The following is a 17,942-nucleotide window of genomic DNA, read 5'->3' on the forward strand; positions in this document are numbered from 1 at the left end:
ATGACTCTTCCTGTACATCCAGCCAGGCTTGTCCTGCTCACAGCTTGTTCTGGTAACCACCCTAAAGGGCTCTGAGGTGCCTGTAGAAAAAATAAAAATACTAATACTAATACTAATAATAAGACTGCATCTTGGCAGTGTTATTGCAAGTGTTCCTGCCTGTACTGAGCCATCGCTGCTGGTCATCGATGGGGTCTGGTGGCACCAGGGCACCTCTGGGTGTTTGGGGAGGGTTAGGAATGGTGTCCCCATCACCGTGTCCCACCTTCCTGCAGAACTGGGAGGAGAGGGGAGGTGCGGCTCTAGCAAAGGGACTTCCTGGAGTGCAGGGGAAAAGGAGCCAATGCCCCGTGCTAGGCAATAACTCAGCACCCCCGGCCCCAAACCAGCAAACTCAGCTGATGTTTAATGTACACAGGAAGGGCACAAAGCCCAGCACAGCCTGGGAGCCCACGGGACGAAACCCCCGCACGTGAAAAGCCTCCTCCTACGCTTCCAGAGCCGTCTCCTGTATTTATTCCCAGCCCTGCGAGGTGCCAGCAGAGTGTGCTGCCCTGAGCTCAGTAATCACCAAGCTCTGCAGGCATTAAAGAGCGATTTCCCGTTCCAGCCCCGGTGTGTGCCATGGATGGAGCGCAGGAGCTGCTCCGCCCGCCCGGCCCGGGACTGGGGCCGCCCCCGCGGCTGCGGCAGCTCCGGTGCCGCCGGTGCTTGTGACAGAGCACCCCCGGTGCCCAGGGCCCCGCGGTGCCCTGCGGCAGCCTTGTCCGGGCTGGGAAAGCCCTCTGGCATTGCTGCTGTCCCCGGAACCACGCAGCCAGCGCAGGGCTACCCAGCCCCACAGCTGGGCCGTGCGCTGGCCGTGGCCAGCATCTGCCCTGTGGCCACCAAGGGAAAGTGAGATAGCCTACAATGTCCCTGCTCCCGCAATGTCCCTGTTCCCACCATGTCCCTGCTCCCACAATGTCCCTGTTCCCACCATGTCCCTGTCCCCGCAATGTCCCTGTTCCCACCATGTCCCTGTCCCCGCAATGTCCCTGTTCCCACAATGTCCCTGTTCCCACAATGTCCCTGCTCCCAGAAGACGCCTGCTGGGGTAGGGAGGGATGAAGGATGGGGATGGTGAGGATGGGCTGGATGTCAGCCCCCCAGAGCCCCTGACCCTAAGGGCACACCGAGAAACCTGGTAATGGCTCTGAGCCTGTGGGAAGCCCAGGGCGGGCAGCAGGAGCAGGCACAGCGTGCGTGTCCCTGCGGCTGCAGCTGCTGCTGGAAGGGTGTCAAGGCTTGAAGGCACATCGTGGTAAGCAACAGGGTTTTCCTCTACATATAGATTATATAGAAATATAATCATTCTTTTTTTTTCTCTAGAAATATATAGATAGACATGTCTATCATTATACATTTCTATAGAAATATATAGGTTATATAGAAATATATTGATTATATGTTTCTATATTGATTATATAGAAACATATATCCCCTGCCATGCCAGGGATGGAATGAGCTGAGCGTTAAGTTCCCTTCCAACCTAAACAAGTCTATGATTCTCTGATATAATGTTTCTTTAATCTAGAAATACATACAAAATACTCTATTTTTCAGTGAGTTTCTGAGCTGGTCTGTGGACTAGTGGTGAATATGCACAGCTCACACCACGGAGAAGGGGGAACCCAGCCACTGTCCAGGGCTCCATGAGGGTCCTGGGGAGCTTCCCCTGCGTCCCCAGCCCACCTGGCACATGGCCAGGGCCTTTCATCCTGGCTCCTTCATTCCCAGCACAGCAGGAGAAGCCGATCCTGAGCCAGAGATAATTAGAAGCCACATCAGAGCATGAGTCAGGGAGCTGATCCCAGCACAGGCTCCTTCACCATCCCTCCAGACAAAGGCACGCTCCCCTAAATCCATTACTGGAATTTTATTTTCAAGCCTGTCATGCGGCTGAAAAGGTTGTGAAGCTGTTTGGACGTTTCCCTGCAGGGGAATTTAGCTGAAGAGCTGCTTTATCTAAGGCAGCACCTTCATCTCCCATCTCTGTGATCAGATCAGTGCTGAGGCTCAAAGTTCATGTCATGTCACCAAAAGCCACCTCACAGGACACATGGAGCACTGCTGACTCTGGTGCCTGCACAGGGCTCTCTTCCATGGGGAAATGGTAGCTGTTCCCACCATGTGCAACCACCTCCATCCAGGAATCCCCTGGGCACTGCTCTCCCCATCAAACTAAACCTTGCTCTCATTCATGTGGGTCTAAGTTCAGAGCCCACCCAGATTTTGGCCCCATGTTAACATGTGTAAGCACAGCTCCAAAATTCACCTTTTCCATGATGTTTGGAGAGATTTCTCCAAGCAAATGCCCAGCACTGTCCTGAAAAGCTCAGGCACGTGGCTGGCCAGTGCTCTGTGCCTCAGTCCAAGGCCAGCGTGGGCGCAGAGCTCTGCTGACTCAGAGCTGTCGACTGCACTCAGGCGATCAAGCGAGGAGCTGCCCTGAGCTGCTCAGGAACAAGGAGTCATTGCAGGAGGCAAGAGGTCTGGGCAGAATCACAGGAGAGGAAATGGCAAGCTGGAGCCTGGGATCAGGCATCTGGGCTGGTGACAGGCTTTTCTCCAGCTGAGAGAGAAGGAACTTCTCCAACTCCAGCAGGAGTTTGAACAACCTCCCAACGTGCGTCAGACCTGGCAGAATATCACACAGCTCATGGACTGGCCTGGCTGTAGCAGTACCCAAATGAAAAGGTTAATTATGACTCTGGGTCACTGGCATGCTGCTCCCTCCCTCGACTGGAGGCTCAGAGCTCCTGGGAAGCCACAGTGGGGTCTCAAAACCTCTTGTAGAGCCCCAAGTCCCACTCCAGCCACCCAGAGAGGATGACAAGCTGGTCGGTCTCTGCCTGGCAGGGACAGTAATTTCCCTAGGGGCAAACATGGGCCAGGAGCTGGTGGCTTTTCCACCACTGTGCATCACACACTGCTCAGAGGAGCAAGCCCTCTGCCAGGTCCACTTCAGCCTCTTCTGGGCTTCTCCCACCCAAGCATGAGCCAGCCCAGCAGAACCCATCTCCTTCATCATGGCAGGGACAGGGACAGCAGGAAAACAGCACAGATCTATTTAAAAGCATTTAAAGCCTGAGCTAAGCCCCAAACTATCCATTTCCTTAAACAGACTGCTTGGAAGAGCTCCAGCTGGGCCATTAGCTCAGGTAGGTTCTCCACCATTCAGCCACGTCACTTTTCTGCTTCATAAAAAGAAATACATTAAAATACATATTTGCTCCTGAAATTGGCTTCAGCAGCACTGAGCATCCCTGGAGTGATGAGTTTCACTCCACATACCCAGCTGCTTTCTGTGAAAAAGCTTATTTTGAGTTAAGATAATAAACTGGGCAGGGTTTGTTTAACCCTTGCATCCCACAGTGTGGCTGGCACCAGCAGCAGAGGGAACATCCTGAGTGTATCCACTCCTGGCTTGGCTGTGAGGATGCCCCCACTGAAGCCACATGTTCTTCTACCTAAAAGGATTTCTTCAGTCACAGAGACAGACATAGACAAGCTAAAAAAGACTCAGATGAGGTGAGATCCAGCCCTTCCTGCACGCTGCTCTGCCTGAGTGCCACAGGGACTGGCCCTAAGTGAAGGGTGCAGGACAGAATCATTCCGTGCTCGGGTTTGCACTGCTCTGCGGAGCCCAAGGTATTGATCTCCTCCTGGGCTGCCCCGTGGCACTCAGCATTGCTCTCTGAGGTGCTTCTCAAACAGCCCATCCATTTTCCCAGCTCCCTGGCCATGTTCCAAGGTCTTTTTGTCTCTGTTTCTCATGTGAGACATTGAGGCAGGGTGAACACAGCCACCGGTTTCCTACAGCCCACTGGAGCCACCTGAGGATGTGGGACTTCCAGAGGCTCCGGGGTGCAAAGCAGAGCTCCAGCTCTTGCTGGACCTGCTTGCTGGGCTCCAGAGTCATTTTCACCCCACTGAGGGAAGATGCAGTGCTGGGAGCCACTGGTATCTTGCTGAGCCAGCAAAATAAATGGCAGCTCCTGACTGGCACTGCCAGGGCTTCCATGGACAAGGCTCTCCCAGGGGTGATGTGGGGCTGGTGCCTTCACTGTGACCCTGGATGGGAAGAGGTCTGCAGCCAGGGCTGAGGTGCAGCTCCTCCTCCACCTCCTCGATGGTCATCCATGAAACAGGGCCTCACCTCACCCTGCTGAGGACCCAGGGACAAGGAGCATCACACAGGGCATCTCCTTGTCACTGAGGGCACTGAGAGCATCACTTGGGGCACAGCAAGAGGAATGATAGCTCTGGGTCCTACACAGAGTGTTTGTGCACATGGGGACTGTGCACAGAGCAGCCTGGGCTGCAGGAGCATCTTTCTCCTCTCCCACTGCCCCTTGCAGCAGCTGTACCAGTCCCTGAACCTCTGTGAAGAACCTGCATGCCCCGGGAGCAGGTTTTGCTGGGATGGATCCCCCCAGGGCTGTGGCACGGTGGGTACGAGGCTTCTGGGTGCTGCTCCCTCCAGTTTGTGCACTGAGCTGGGAGCACCTCATGGAGCTGCGGGGATTTCCAGGAGAGGCAGTTTCACCAAGCCTGGCATCATTTCAGCACAATTTAAATAAGCGGCAGGGATCTTCCAGGGAGCCTGAGAAGCATAAGATATGCTCATCAGCCCAGCAGGGCTGAGATCTGATAAAGGTGAGGCTCAGACTGATAAACCCCAAGTGAACTGGCCAAAAGGTGTGATTAGTGACCGATTGTGGGCAGGCAAAGAGCCCAGCTCCCAGCAGAAATAATCTGCTTATAAGGGGAGTGTCACCACCATTTCCAGTTCCCCGAGAGCAGCTGGATAGTCAAAGAAGAGTCACTCTGGCAGGGCTGATTTTGGCCCAGTGCCTTAGTTGGGAAGAGAGGTGTCTGCTCTGGAGGGTGGCTGCAGTGTCCCCTTGCTCTGCTCTGGCTCCCACCCTGCCCTGTCTGCTGGAGAGGAACCAGCAAGAGCCCATTCCCAACAAATGATAGCCCAGGGAGCAGTGACTCATGCTGGGGATGACTCATGAAATCACACTGAGCCACAGCTTTTTCTGGCTTGGGGACAGAGGCAAAGGCCATCTCTGCCCTTGGAGGGCTAGTGGCTGTTCCCAGTGTAGCACCCTGGGACACCCTTTCCCAGTCTGGGCACTGATTCTGCCGTCTCTAGCAGGGATGCCTAAAACTGAGCTTCCCTTATCGTCATGGTTATGAGATGAGCATTTTCCATAGAAAATTACTTTTTAAGAGTGTGAGTAACATGGCCAACATGACAGGGCTGGCTGCAAGTGTTTATGACAGCTCCTAGGCCATTGGGGCAGGCAGCTGGCTCAGAGCATCCCCTTCTCTCTAGCCCAGGTGCTGGAACGAGAGACCCTTTCAGTGGAGGAAACATGGGTGATTAAATGTCCTTCCCCTCCAAATCGAGGAGGACACAGAGCAGATTTCTGCTGTTGGTGGAAAGGAATAGGAGACAAAGCAAGATCAAACATCCAGGCCCCCATGCAGCTGTGGGAATCCTGAGGGCTGCAGAGATCAGCCCATGGAGGCTGTCCCCAACCTCCATGTGGTGACACAACAAGAGACACTGACCTGGAGGGACACCAGGGGAAAGGCACACCCAGCTGCAGCAGCACCCTCCAGTACGGCCATGTGCCACCACAGCCATCACTGATGGCTCTCTGCAGCCAAGCCCCAGCCTGCAAAAACCATGATGGAGCTATGAGGGGTTTCTCACTTTGTGGCAGATTTTCCCAGCCCTTTTCCAGAAGAGACTTCATTGCCCATACAACCAAGAAACTCTTCACCTTGACTCTGGGCATGAATTTTTCCTCCTGCTTGGCTCAGCCCACTGAGCACCCAGGGTTATTTCTTGGCCTCTCCTGGTGGCACTGTGAATAATTTGCCTCCAAGGCCACGACAGGACTGGCTTCATGTGAGCTTTTCCTCCACTTCCCTTTGTGTAATGGATCATCTTCTAGAAATGTGGAGAGCAATGATGAATTCCTGGCAGGACAGAGGGATTAGTCTGGGGGAGCCTGTAATGAAGCAGTTGAGGAGCTTCCTGAACAGAGAAGCTGCAGCTGCACTGGAGAATAACAAGAGCATCCACTTGTTCAGAAGAGGTGTTAAGATCTTTTGCCCTGTGTTTAGTCTGAGAGCTGCACTGTGGATTAAGCAAAGACATTTGCACCTTTCATTTAATAAGGGCATATCTGGGCATCTGACTCTCCTTCATTATTAAATACCAGGCTTTTATTAGAAGCCAAAAAAGGAAAAGTGATATTTTTTCTTTTATTTTGGCATTTATTTCCTTCTCTCCTGGGTACTCCTCCTGCTCTGATATCAGGGTTTTCTGGAGGACACATGATGGAACATCTTCATCCAGTGCCACCAAAGGACCATAATGCAAGAGGCTCCTCTTTCACAAATGGCAAATTTGTAATTTTGCCACAAAATTCATCACAAAATCACCCATTTCCCCTAAAAGACTTTGAAACCTTGTCAAAGAAAAGCCAAGCTTGATCAGAAGCAGCTCCCATTGCCAGGACTGTCCCCAGGGTACGTCCCAGGGGGGCCAGGAGGAGTTTGCAGACCCCAGCCAGCAGGGACAGTTCTCCTCCTTCATCCTCATCCCAAAACTGCACCACTCTTTTGCTGGCTGCTCTCTTCGTTACATTTTGCTTTGAGCTGGAAGCAGCTTCTGTTGTGACACCTGAAGCCACAGCCCAACTGAGTGGGATGCGGCCAGGCTGCTCAGCCCACGTCCCCAGCCACCCACGGGGCTGGTGCCACTGTCCCCTCCTGTGCAGCAGCCCCGTGAAAAGCGCTGGGCCAGCGTTGCTATTCAGTGCTGCCTATTTATATCCCGAGAGGGAGATGAGGACCAGCCGTGCAGCTGAGCCAGCCCCTGCAAGCGGGGGATATTTTTAAGCTCTGGTTTTGAAGAGGTTGGTAATGAACCCACAGCTTTGCTCAGCAGCAGCTGCACCCACTCCTGCCCCGGCCTCTGCCCCTTCTCCGGGGTCAGGACCCGGCCCGGCCTGGGGGATGCTCCAGGGGAGCTGTGTTTGTGCTGGGCTCTGAGCAGGGGGGTCAGGGCACAGCTCGGCTCTGGCACAGCCCTGCTGGCTGCAAACCCAGAGCCTGGCACAGTGCCGGGCTCTCTGAGCTGGGTTTATCCTCCCGACAGCCCAAGAGGTTACAGACAGCAATTACAGCCCACTGCTAATTGTACACACATTACCGGCTGCCATTTGGGCACAGCAAGCAGGACGCAGGAGCCCTTTGGCCAGCAGGTCCAACAGCTCTGCTGTGACAACTCTCCCATTGCAGATCCTGCTGGTTCCTGCTTCCTGCCCAGCCTCTGGGCCAGGATGGCCTTGGGGATCACTGTCCCCTTTGGGGGACCTCCATTGCCCTTGGGAATATCCCAGCTGTGCCAGCTCCTTCCCAAAGAGCTGTCCTGTGCTGTCCTAGCTGAGGGTCCTCACTGGTAGAGGGAGGGGAGGGGATGCTGAGTGTCTGCAAGTCTGAACCCATCCCTCACACTTGGGGAACCTCCCAGAGAGGAATGGGACAGGGAACAGCACCCCCAAACCTGCCAGACCTCAGCTGCCTCATGTCCCCAAGCTTTTGCACATCCACAGTCTGGGGCTAATCCAGCTGGAACTGATACCAAGAGAAAAACTCCTGCTGGTCCCAGCTTGGGCAGGGTCCTGGTAGGGAGCGAGCTGGGAGCCCTGTTTGGGGCCATGCTGGCAGAGTAAGAGGGGGACCCACCAAAGTAGAGCCTTGCTGCCCAGCCAGACACTTTGCCACCTGTGTGATCTGTTTCTATTTTCCTGACTTTTTTCTTTGAAGCCAGGTGGGTCTGAGCCTCTGGGCCGGGGAGTAGCTGGGGGCTGCTGTGGCTCTTCTCTCTCCATTACCTTTCTTATTGAGCTGTCTCTCACACTGCTCACGGCAGCAAACCATGCTACAGGCGTATTAAGGATTCTCCATGCAAAACTGATAAGCTGAAGCCTCATTATTATCCCGCCAAGTGATTATCTTTCCTTGATGAAGCCTCATATTTGCCCAATTTCAGATGGAAACCTTTCCCTTTTCAATTTGAGGCTAATTCATTTCTTGACTCCTGGTTACAGTGCAAGATATCACAAACACTCCCTGGCTCTGATTTATATCGTTAAGAATCATTTACTTGCAATTAAAATGAGCCTTCAGGGCTTTTGCAAACAAGGCGGATTAGCCAACGGTAAAACATTTGCTTTTTGTAAACAGCAGCTTCAGGCTATGAAACAGTCTGGGAGGGGAGGGAACCAGCCCGAGCTGCCTCAGGGCTGTGGGTGGAGGAGAACCAGAGGGGACCTTTCCAATTTCTCCTGAATCCATCAGAAATCCCCTGGGGTGCTGGGTGCATCCCCAGGCTCAGCTCCAGGGAGCCCTGGCACAACGGTGTCCCCAGCACCTGCAGCATCCCCATCTCCCAGCTCTTTCCCTCTTGCTTTGGGAAATCTTTTGGGTGATGGAGCTCTCCCTGCACCTCTCAGGGCTCGTTCCCACTGCTTTGAGCCCCAGAAAGGGTCTGGATGAGTCTCCATGTGCAGACCCCAGGGATTCAGGACCTGAATGCTGCAGCACAAACCTCCAGTGGAGATGTCACCTAGCAGCGCACTCATAGTTAAGATAATTAACAATAGGATCATATAATTGGCAAACTCTCCTACTCTTACAGCTGTTCCAGGCTCTGAGCAACAAGAAGACAAAAAACCCTCTTAAAACATTAACTTGGCCAAATCCTGGGCATTGAGGATGGAAAGAGTCCAAATCCCAGCATGGAGAGCAGCATGCTGGGCATTTCCAGGAGCTAATGAGGAGCTGAGGCAGTTTCAGGGAGGTGCTGGGCAGCCTCTCTGTCTCCATCAGCTGGGTACCCAAGGGCCTGGCATCAGCTGGTGGGGGATGTCAGAGCTCAGCCACTTGGAGAGCACCCAAAAAGAGGGTCTTGAACCACCGAGTGTAAATATAGCACAAACCAAATGCTAGGCTCCTTAGAAAGCATCATCCCTGCTAAAAACTGGGGATAAACCATGGCAAGACACCACTCTGCTGGTGGGTGGGGCTCTTGCCCTGATTTCTTGGGAGGTGGGCACCAAGGGGCTCTCACCCCTCCTGAGTCCTCTCGCTTCCCTTGAAGGAGGCAACCTGGAATAGACACGGAAGCCTCAGGGAAAGTGTCCTGGGCAGCAGGGTTAGCACATAACCTCGGTGAGCTGAGGGCAGTGCTCCAAAGGCAGCTCTTGCCTCCTGAAGACCTCTGAGTAGGACACAAATTCCCTCAAGTTATCAGCTGTGGCTCCCTCTGATTACATGGAGAATTTATTGGGTGACTGGATAATTTGAACCTATCGAGTTATTAATTATGACCTTAATCTGATCATCGCTTTGTTCCATTTTTAATTAGCTTAGTAAAACTGTAGTCATTTAACTTGGTAATATACTTGCTTAAGTGCACGTCTGATTGCATATCCTTTTTATATCCATCAGAAGCACTTGGGACTGCTTCACTCCATCTAACTGCAACCTGGGGCATGAACTCTGAGCAAACCTCAAGTAATATGAAGTTTACAAGTGAGCTGCTCTCCTCCTGAGTGGGCTGAGTGCTCCCCTGTAACTGCGTTAGAGCTGGCAGCAGGAGGAGGGTGTGGAGTGCCAGGCAAAAAATGGAATTTGAACTCCAGGGGCTGTGCAGTCAACACTCAGCCATTTTGTGGTCAGCACACGGGGCAGCTTCACGCAGCAGGAGGTTTTGGAGAGCACAAAGGCAGGTGTTTCAGAGCTCCTGCCCGCAGGGGGCTCCGCCTGCGTTCTGTGCCTGCCTGCAGGTAGATGGATGGCTTGGAGTTACCTGCTCTCAGCGATCTTAGTGGTGCTCACAGGAAGCTTTCATCCTTGGAAGGGATAAAAGTGAAGCGGAGGGTGTGGGGCTGGGCAGTGGGAACTGTCTGTCAGACCTGCCAGCACTGAGACATCCCCAGATACACCAGCCAGCTGGCCAGCAGGGCTCAGGTTTTATAGCCTTTGGTGCTGACATCTGAGGACTCATGGTCCAGAGACTGAGATTCCCCTGGTCTGGGATCTTGCTGCATTCCCAGCACTTCTGGGTTACACAAGGCAAATAATTCCTTTGGTTTTCACATCTGTAAGGAGGGGATAATGGTGCTGGCTGCCACTGTCCTTTGAGAGCCATGGATTTGAAGTGCTCTCACTGGCAGGTCTTTACTATTGCTTTTCCCAACCTCCCTACTTCCAGACTTCCACAGGATTTTGGATAGCTTCTGCAAAGGTATGGAGGTACTGTTGGAATCTGCCTGTCCTAAACATATGTGCTGCTGCTGTGCACCACAAGATACCTGTTGCACCATCCCCAGGGATCAGTTACAGTGTCAGAGGAGGTGCTGGGGGCGAAAGTGTGGCACAGATGGGATTTTTATTCAGAATATCAGCACGAAGAAGTGGCAGTAGTTCAGTGCATAGCCGTGTTCTCCCTCCTGATCGTGTTGCTGGTCCTTGCACAAGCACCTGTCCCTGGCTCTGGCTCTGAGGTCCCAAAATCACATTGCAATCACACCTGCACTGGGCAGAGGTGCCAGCACCAGCAGGCATGAGGGTGTTAATGAAATAGAACCACTGCCCTGCTATGTTTTCTACCTTTTCCCACTTTATTACTTAATTCACAGCAGGGCAGTTCCACATCCATCCTCCCGGGATTGGATGTAATCAGAACTGTATTTAATCACCTGTCTCATTAATCCCTAACATTCTGTGTGCCAGCCTCAGTAACGGGGCTGTGCAGGAAGGTAGTGCTGAGGTGGGAAGGAATTAAACAGCTTTATCCTAATTGAAGGCCAAGCCACCAGTTCCTCAGCAGTCAAATGCTGTAACTTTTACTGGTTTTGCTGCATGACGTGGCCCAAAATCTCCTGCGCAAGAAGGAACAGAGGCCTCAGAGACAGGTGATGCTCCCAAGGCCAAGGCCTGTCTCAGAGCTTGAACAAAAGGGCCTTTCATGCAGGTCCTCTTATGGCACCTTTGTCCTTAACCCCTGTGTGAGAAATGACTGCTCACGTTTTAAAATTTTATTAAACTTTAACAAAAACTACAACAAAAGGACTAAATAAGGAAAAATTACAGCGCTGAGAACCCTCATGACTACCAGCCACATGTTCATCTTCAAAATGGGTGCTCCTCCTTTTATACCTCTAGCCCCTCCTAAAGTCCAGGGCTGGAGATCACTTTCTTACACCTTGGTTGGAGGTCAGGTGTTGCCATAGTAATGAGCCAACCCTCCCCAAATGCCCTGAGTACCAAGGCCATCCAGTGATAACAATGCAAGGGAGAGCACACATTGCAGTAACATACATCTACCAAACTTCTCTTAACGTACACATAATGTTCACCCCTTAATTGTGAGAGCCACCATCTCATAACTCATCTCTAACACCTGGGAGATGTTGGCACCTGGCTGGTGATCCAGGTGGTGGTGACGAGCTGCAAGTTATCAGGGGTTGTTTCCTTCAGACTGGAAGTGTCCTCTACCCCTGGACAATACAAGTGACAGGACCAGTTCCTGCTTGCTACAGGACAAGGGGTGGGTGGCTCCAGGTCCTCTGGCCAGGGCTGCAGAGCATTGCCATGGATACAGGCACTTTCCTCATCATCCCTGAGGTTTTTAAGCATCGCTCAGTGCAATGCATCACAAAGCAGCTGAGTGCAAGGCACGAGGATTTCAGAGCCCTCCTGACGCCCATGTTCTCCAGGACAGGGAGAATGAAGTCCGTTCCCCAGGAGGGAGCAGGGAGAAGGGGTGGTTGTCCTCTCCTAGATAAAATAATACAAATACTTAATTTGGCTCCAAACCATCCCTCCACCTCATTGTCCCTCCTGCCTGTCCATGAGCACTGGGCACCAGTGAGGAACTCAGTAAGGGAGAAAGGCTCTACAGAGCTGTAATAACTCAATTCTGTTCTAAAGCCATGGAAAAATTCTTCCAGTCTCCATCCAGAAGCCATGTGACATTTGATGTCTTTACATCCTCTGGTCTCTGATTTTTGCTTTCCTTTTCCTCTCCTCTTGCTGCTCCTCCTGTCATGTGTGACTGCAGGTTTTGGTGTGTTCCTTCACCAGGCAGGGACCTGCAGTGCCCACTCCCCATGCCAGGCCCTTGGCAAGCAGCAGCTCTGCCAAAACACAGAAAGAGAAAAACAAAAGCAAGTTGAGGCAGACAGTCCTCCTCTGGAGGAACTCACACAGGTTCCCTCCTAAAAAGCTGTTAATTCTCCAAAGCATCCCTTCCACACAACATCTGTGGGTCTACAAAACCTGTCCCTTCCCCTGGTCTGCCAGGAGAAGCCTGTACTTAAGGAAGCACCCACCCCACCTAATTGGGGACAATTAACACCCAGGCATGAAAGCAACAGTTGGGACACCTCAGGCTTGTCATGATTTGGGTTTGACCATGTCCCTGAGTGAACTGACTCTGCTTTGGGGCACTGGCACACTGCTTTCAGGCACTTCTTGCTCCTTGTTCCTCATCCCCCTGTCCAGATCTCATGACTCTCAGGCATTGTGCAAGCAGTGGGTGATGGGGACCAGCACGTTCTGCTCCAGCACGACAAATGAGGTTATTTTTTTCCCCCAGCATTTCAGCTATAAATAATTGAGCATTTTAAAACTCCATTTCTGCCACGAGACTCTGGAGGAAAGGGTTCAGATCTGGTATACAGATATATTTTTAAGCAGTGAGAGATTGATTTGTGCTGCTCCTGCCTGTTGACACCTGCATTCGGAAAGGCTCAGCCTGCTCCTGCAAAGAGGAAAAATTGCTGGTTCTTGAGCAGCCCTGCTGCAATACCTGTGCACGGGTAGACAGAGGTGTTCCAGCCCTGCCAGTGGCCCTTGGGAGATGCTGCCCTGGAGCAGCTGCAGGATTGTCTGCCCAGGGCATCCCACAGCAGAGGAAATGGCCAGGGTGGCCACAGCTGGGGTGGGGAGGGAGCCCTCTGCAGGGCCCTGCCCATGGGAATGGGCTCATGTGCCCCAGGAATGAGCCCACATCCCTGTGGTGGGCACGGAGCAGCCCCCACACACAGTCCAGGGTTTTTCTGTGTATTACGTGGCTGGTTTCCAGGGAGGAATAACAGCTCAGAGCCTCAAGGCCTTTTAACTGGCTCTTCCTGTTATTGCTTTCTGAAAATTACAATAGTGGGAGGTTTATGTTCCTTCTCCTTTTTTCTTAATTCCATCCTTTCAGTGATGTTACAATTGCTTAAGTGGAGCTTTCCCTGATGCGATGTCAGAGCAAACTGTGTGGCAGAATTACAGCCAGCTGAACTAGCACTGTGTTTTGAGCTGTTCTCGAGCATGTGCAACAATTATTAATTTTCCAGTGCCTGCGTGGGTAGAGTGAAATCCTTCCACCAGCTCCCAATTCTCCATTTCTGTACATGCTCTGGATAGTAACAAGATCTGTCCAAGGTGCAGCATGAGCTCTTGGGGTGACCTGAAGTGCCTGACATAGTGTCTGCAGTGCCCTACCCACAGCAATGTCACCTATGGATACTGCCAACAAGCTGGAGAGCAGAAATAGGCTAAAATTGCCCATACATTCCCAGAAAGATCTAGATATACCTTCCTTCTTTTTATCTAATCTGACCATATATACAAGATGAGTGAGAACTTTTATTTCTGGGAAGCCAAGTCTCTCTGTACTGCCCACACCTTAAAACCACATAAATAAGCTAAGGCAGCTCCTCATCCCCAAACTAGAATTTCCTTGAATTTGCTTAAACCATTGGACAGAGTGGGTTAAGCAGAGAAAGGACAGGAGAAGACACATTTATATTCTTGAAAGAGAAAGCCAGGGCAAGGCTACTGCTCTCCTCATTGTTACCCACAGGCAGGCTGAACGCATCCTGACAGAGGTGAGGTGGAGTTTCACATTTCTGCCTCTGTGTCAAGTGTGCAGAAATAAATCCTCTGGAGAGCTCAGGGCGATTGCTCAGAGGCCTGGGAGAGCCCCAGACACACCGTGTAGGAGACATCACTGAACCCAGCAGGATACTTCATAAGTCAGAGTTCTCTCTTCCTCCCTCACATAAGAAAGAGCAGAGATCAGCAGAAAAAAGTTGCTGGGTGTGATGTTCCTGCTCTTGCTACAGTACCACAGGAGGTGGGATTTTATCCTGGTTAAAAGGGATCCTGGTGAAAGGATTTATTCACATCTTGTTAGAAAATGCTGCCCCATCCTTCCCCTGCCCCAGGGTACAGACACACAGAGTGGCCACTAGTCCATGTGGACAAGCTCAAAGATGGGGAGGAAAAGTGTTTTTCCTTGATGACTTTCCTCCCAGTAATCTCAGCTGCTATTTGTAAGGGCAGCAGACACTACACCCTCAGACAAAAGTCTGCTTTTCAAGCAATGATGTCCCTTTTTATAATAAAGGCTGCCAACTCCCAGAAGTGATAGCTCACAAACAATCAGGGAGAGGACAACCCTGATTCAAGAGGAATGCTCTTTGAGGTGCTGTGCAGAATAGATCATCCACTGTACAGCAACAAATCAAATTTAGGGAGAAGAATTTGGAAACAAATTACCAGCAAGATATTTCAAGCCGACAGCAATTTGGAGCAACTTAGGCCCGTCTGGTAAGAACTGTATTCCTTTTATTTCCCTACCAATAGCAGCTACCTTATAAGATTGGTTTCTTGTTGATAATTCTGTCTGGAACAGAAACTCCTGAGTACACTCAAGTTGATAACTCTCTCTTTGATCATGTTTCAGTAGCAATGCTTTTCACCTTGATGACAGAATTTCTCCCTTTGGATGAAGTTTCCATGCCTAAAAAGCCACGTGGATGTGGGCTTTCCAGGCTCAGGGAGCTCTGGTGCACTGCAGACAGTGCTTGGACTCGGGACTGGGAATGGCAGGGAGATGAGCTTGGGGCAGGAGCTGCAGGGATTGGGGCATCTGCTCTGCCTCAGTTTCCCTAACCCGTCAACAGTATAGAAACTGCTTGTAGGTGTTGTCTTTATGGGAAAGGGATAATTAATAACTGACACTTCCTCGCAGATGCTGAAACAAGAAGGATTACGGGTGTTTCTCCACACAGCTTTGCGTGCCTGGAGGAGCAGCGAGGAGCTCTGCATGGCATGTGCGAGTTCAGGGGTTCCCACAGGGAAGGGAACACCAGGAATGGTGCAGCCGCAGGCTCCATGTGCCCCCGCTGCCCTGCGCTCGCCTGGCAAAGGGGGCGGGTGCAGCTCAGGTGCAGCTCAGGTGCCAAGGGGCACGCTGGGGTGGAGGGGCAGTCAGGAGTGATCCCACCCTGCACACAGACAATGTGATTGTCCAGCGCTGGGGACTCATCTCGTGCTGATAGCGGTGCTCAATGTGTTAATTACACAGGGAGGTCATTAATGTCCATCAGCAGGCGGGGAGGGAACAGGATTCGCAGGGAGGAATGTGTTGGGGGTAGACTGGAATGCAGCAGTGCTGACACGCCCGGAGCAGGAGAGACATAAAAAGAGTGCACTAGCCTGTAATTTCCCTGCAATTTCTCCTCAGGAAGTAATGAAAGTTTATGACTAGTCGTGGCAATGCCCGTGTCTCTCTTCCAGAAAGAGGTAGATAAAAATAGTTTAGAATCACACTGAGAAAAAGAGAAATTTGACGTTGCTTTGAAAACTCTTTGTGGTCAAGTGCTCCCAGCCCATTTTGGCCAACTACTTAGTAAGAGGGATGCCAGCTGTGGCTGACAGTCCTTTCGGTTGCCCTCATGCAAGCCAGGCCCTGCTCATCTGCTGAGCAGACTGACTGGACTTGTTTTGAAATAAAAATGCAGGGATTTGTGCTGGTTCAGCAAAGCCCTGGCTCCCCTCGGGGGCTGTATCAACCTTGGGTCAGGAGGGCTTTTTCCTCCTGGTTTTCTCCATTGCCCCACTTGCTCCTTGGGCTGGTTTTGACCTTGCTGAAGCCTCACATGATCCTGCTGAGCTTTCAGGGAACACGCGAGGGTTCTGTGTTCCGGACGCAGGGTAAGGTGCTGTCAGCGTGGTATTTGTTTCCTCCACTGACTTCTACTTTGTGTCTAACATTTGGGAACAAATTATCAGGAGGCAGGAAAGCCTCAATCCAATGATGGTATAAATTCATAGTTTAGGTGGTGACCCTTTAACACCCCAAATTAAAATCAGCCAGTACTTGTTCTGCACTGCATACTCCCGGGATTACAAAAGCAATTGACAATGTTATTTACTCAAGCGATGCCTTAGAAACTAAAATCTTTTTGTCTGTTCTCCACAGAGATGAAAAACTCAGTGACATAACAGAGGCTGCATTTAAAATGAAGAACCTTTTTCCCCTGTGCGCTTGGCTAAGCTCTCACAGTCCCACCTCTACAGGAACCACATTTCTATGGTGCTGTACACCCCGTAGTCTTTACAGCATTTTTGGATTTTTCCAGATGGAAAGTGCCATAGAAATGTAAAATCTTATTAATTAAAGGCTGAAATAGATGCAGTGTGTGGAGGTCAGTGACTCATGCAGGAGGATTCTCAGGCTCCTGCTATGCATTGCCTCGGGGCGCTTTTTTGAATGTTCCCTTCTCCGGGGCTATGACAGTTTATTACACAAAGGCTGTGCGAACCTGGAGGTGAATGCAAACTACTGGGCTAGGAACAGCAACCAGTGAACCCAGTTCATGCTGAGCCTTTTGGGATGGCATAATTTCTCCTCATTACAGTTTCTGCCTGTTTATTTCAGGCAGCACAGGCATGTGCTGTAGTGTGCGTGCAGGGGGATGCTGCTCCATGCTGCAGCCCCTTTGCTCCTGGCCATCCTGGCACTATAGATTGCTTCTTTTTCTGGAGAGCCCAGGAGCATTTGATAGTGCAGGAAGAGAGTGTTTCACTTAGGATCCAGTGGCTTCTTAATTAGGAACCAGGGCATGTTTCTAGCAGACAGTTTTCCCTGGAGAGGGTGGCAATGATGGGGAGCACAGCCCTGGCACCAGGAGCACAGTTGGTGTGGTGGCTGTGTTGTAGCTCCCAGAAAACCAGTGCTGACCCCAGAGGCACTGCAGCATCAACTAGGTCTGATCCCTGTGCTGCCAGCGGTGCCAGGGAGCCCCAGTGTAGCTGCAGGTGTGCTGGTAAATCCCTTCTCCTCCTGACTGGGGCTTATTTCACCAAGGCGGGTGTCATAGTCACAGCTGAGGCTGTGTACCTGCAGTGCCCCCAGAAGCACCACCTACCAGCATTTCCAGAGTCCATTGAATTGCCCCAGGACACTAGAATTTGATTTCTGGCTGTACACATGCTCATTCCTAGCTGGATATTGCGAGACAATCTTAGTTCTTTATGTGTCTGAGCCCTGAAAAGGAATGGTGATGCCTCCCAGCTGCATAGAACGCTGAGATGAGCACTGGAGAGCCCCCAGGAGCTGGTGCCAGACTCTCATTCTGTCACTTTGCTACATTGCTGACTTCATCAGAGCCCCCAGTCTTCAAGGGAGGCTGCATTTTGGGGTGACCCCTACAGCAAAGCTCACAGGCTGCGAGTCCCTGCCCTGCTCCTGCCCTTTGCTGGCAGCCCAGGGACAGGAGGTGACAGGGCTGTGCCCGGTCATTGCAGCTTGCAGTCACACAGCTGGCGGCACAGCATGGCTGCCCTGGGGCTGTCCCCACCGTTCAGCATGACATCAGGCTGCAGAGAGCCTCAACTGCTGCTAGTTGAACCTGGAGATTCCTTTAGAGTATTTGGAGTTTTTCCTCTCTCTCTTGGTTCCTGCAGCCCATTCAGCCCCTCCAGCAGGACCTTCAGCTTGCCATTACAATATTCTTTATCTT

The sequence above is a fragment of the Pyrgilauda ruficollis genome, unplaced genomic scaffold (assembly GCF_017590135.1).
Source record: "Pyrgilauda ruficollis isolate IOZ18807 unplaced genomic scaffold, ASM1759013v1 scaffold105, whole genome shotgun sequence".
Lineage (NCBI taxonomy): Eukaryota > Metazoa > Chordata > Aves > Passeriformes > Passeridae > Pyrgilauda > Pyrgilauda ruficollis.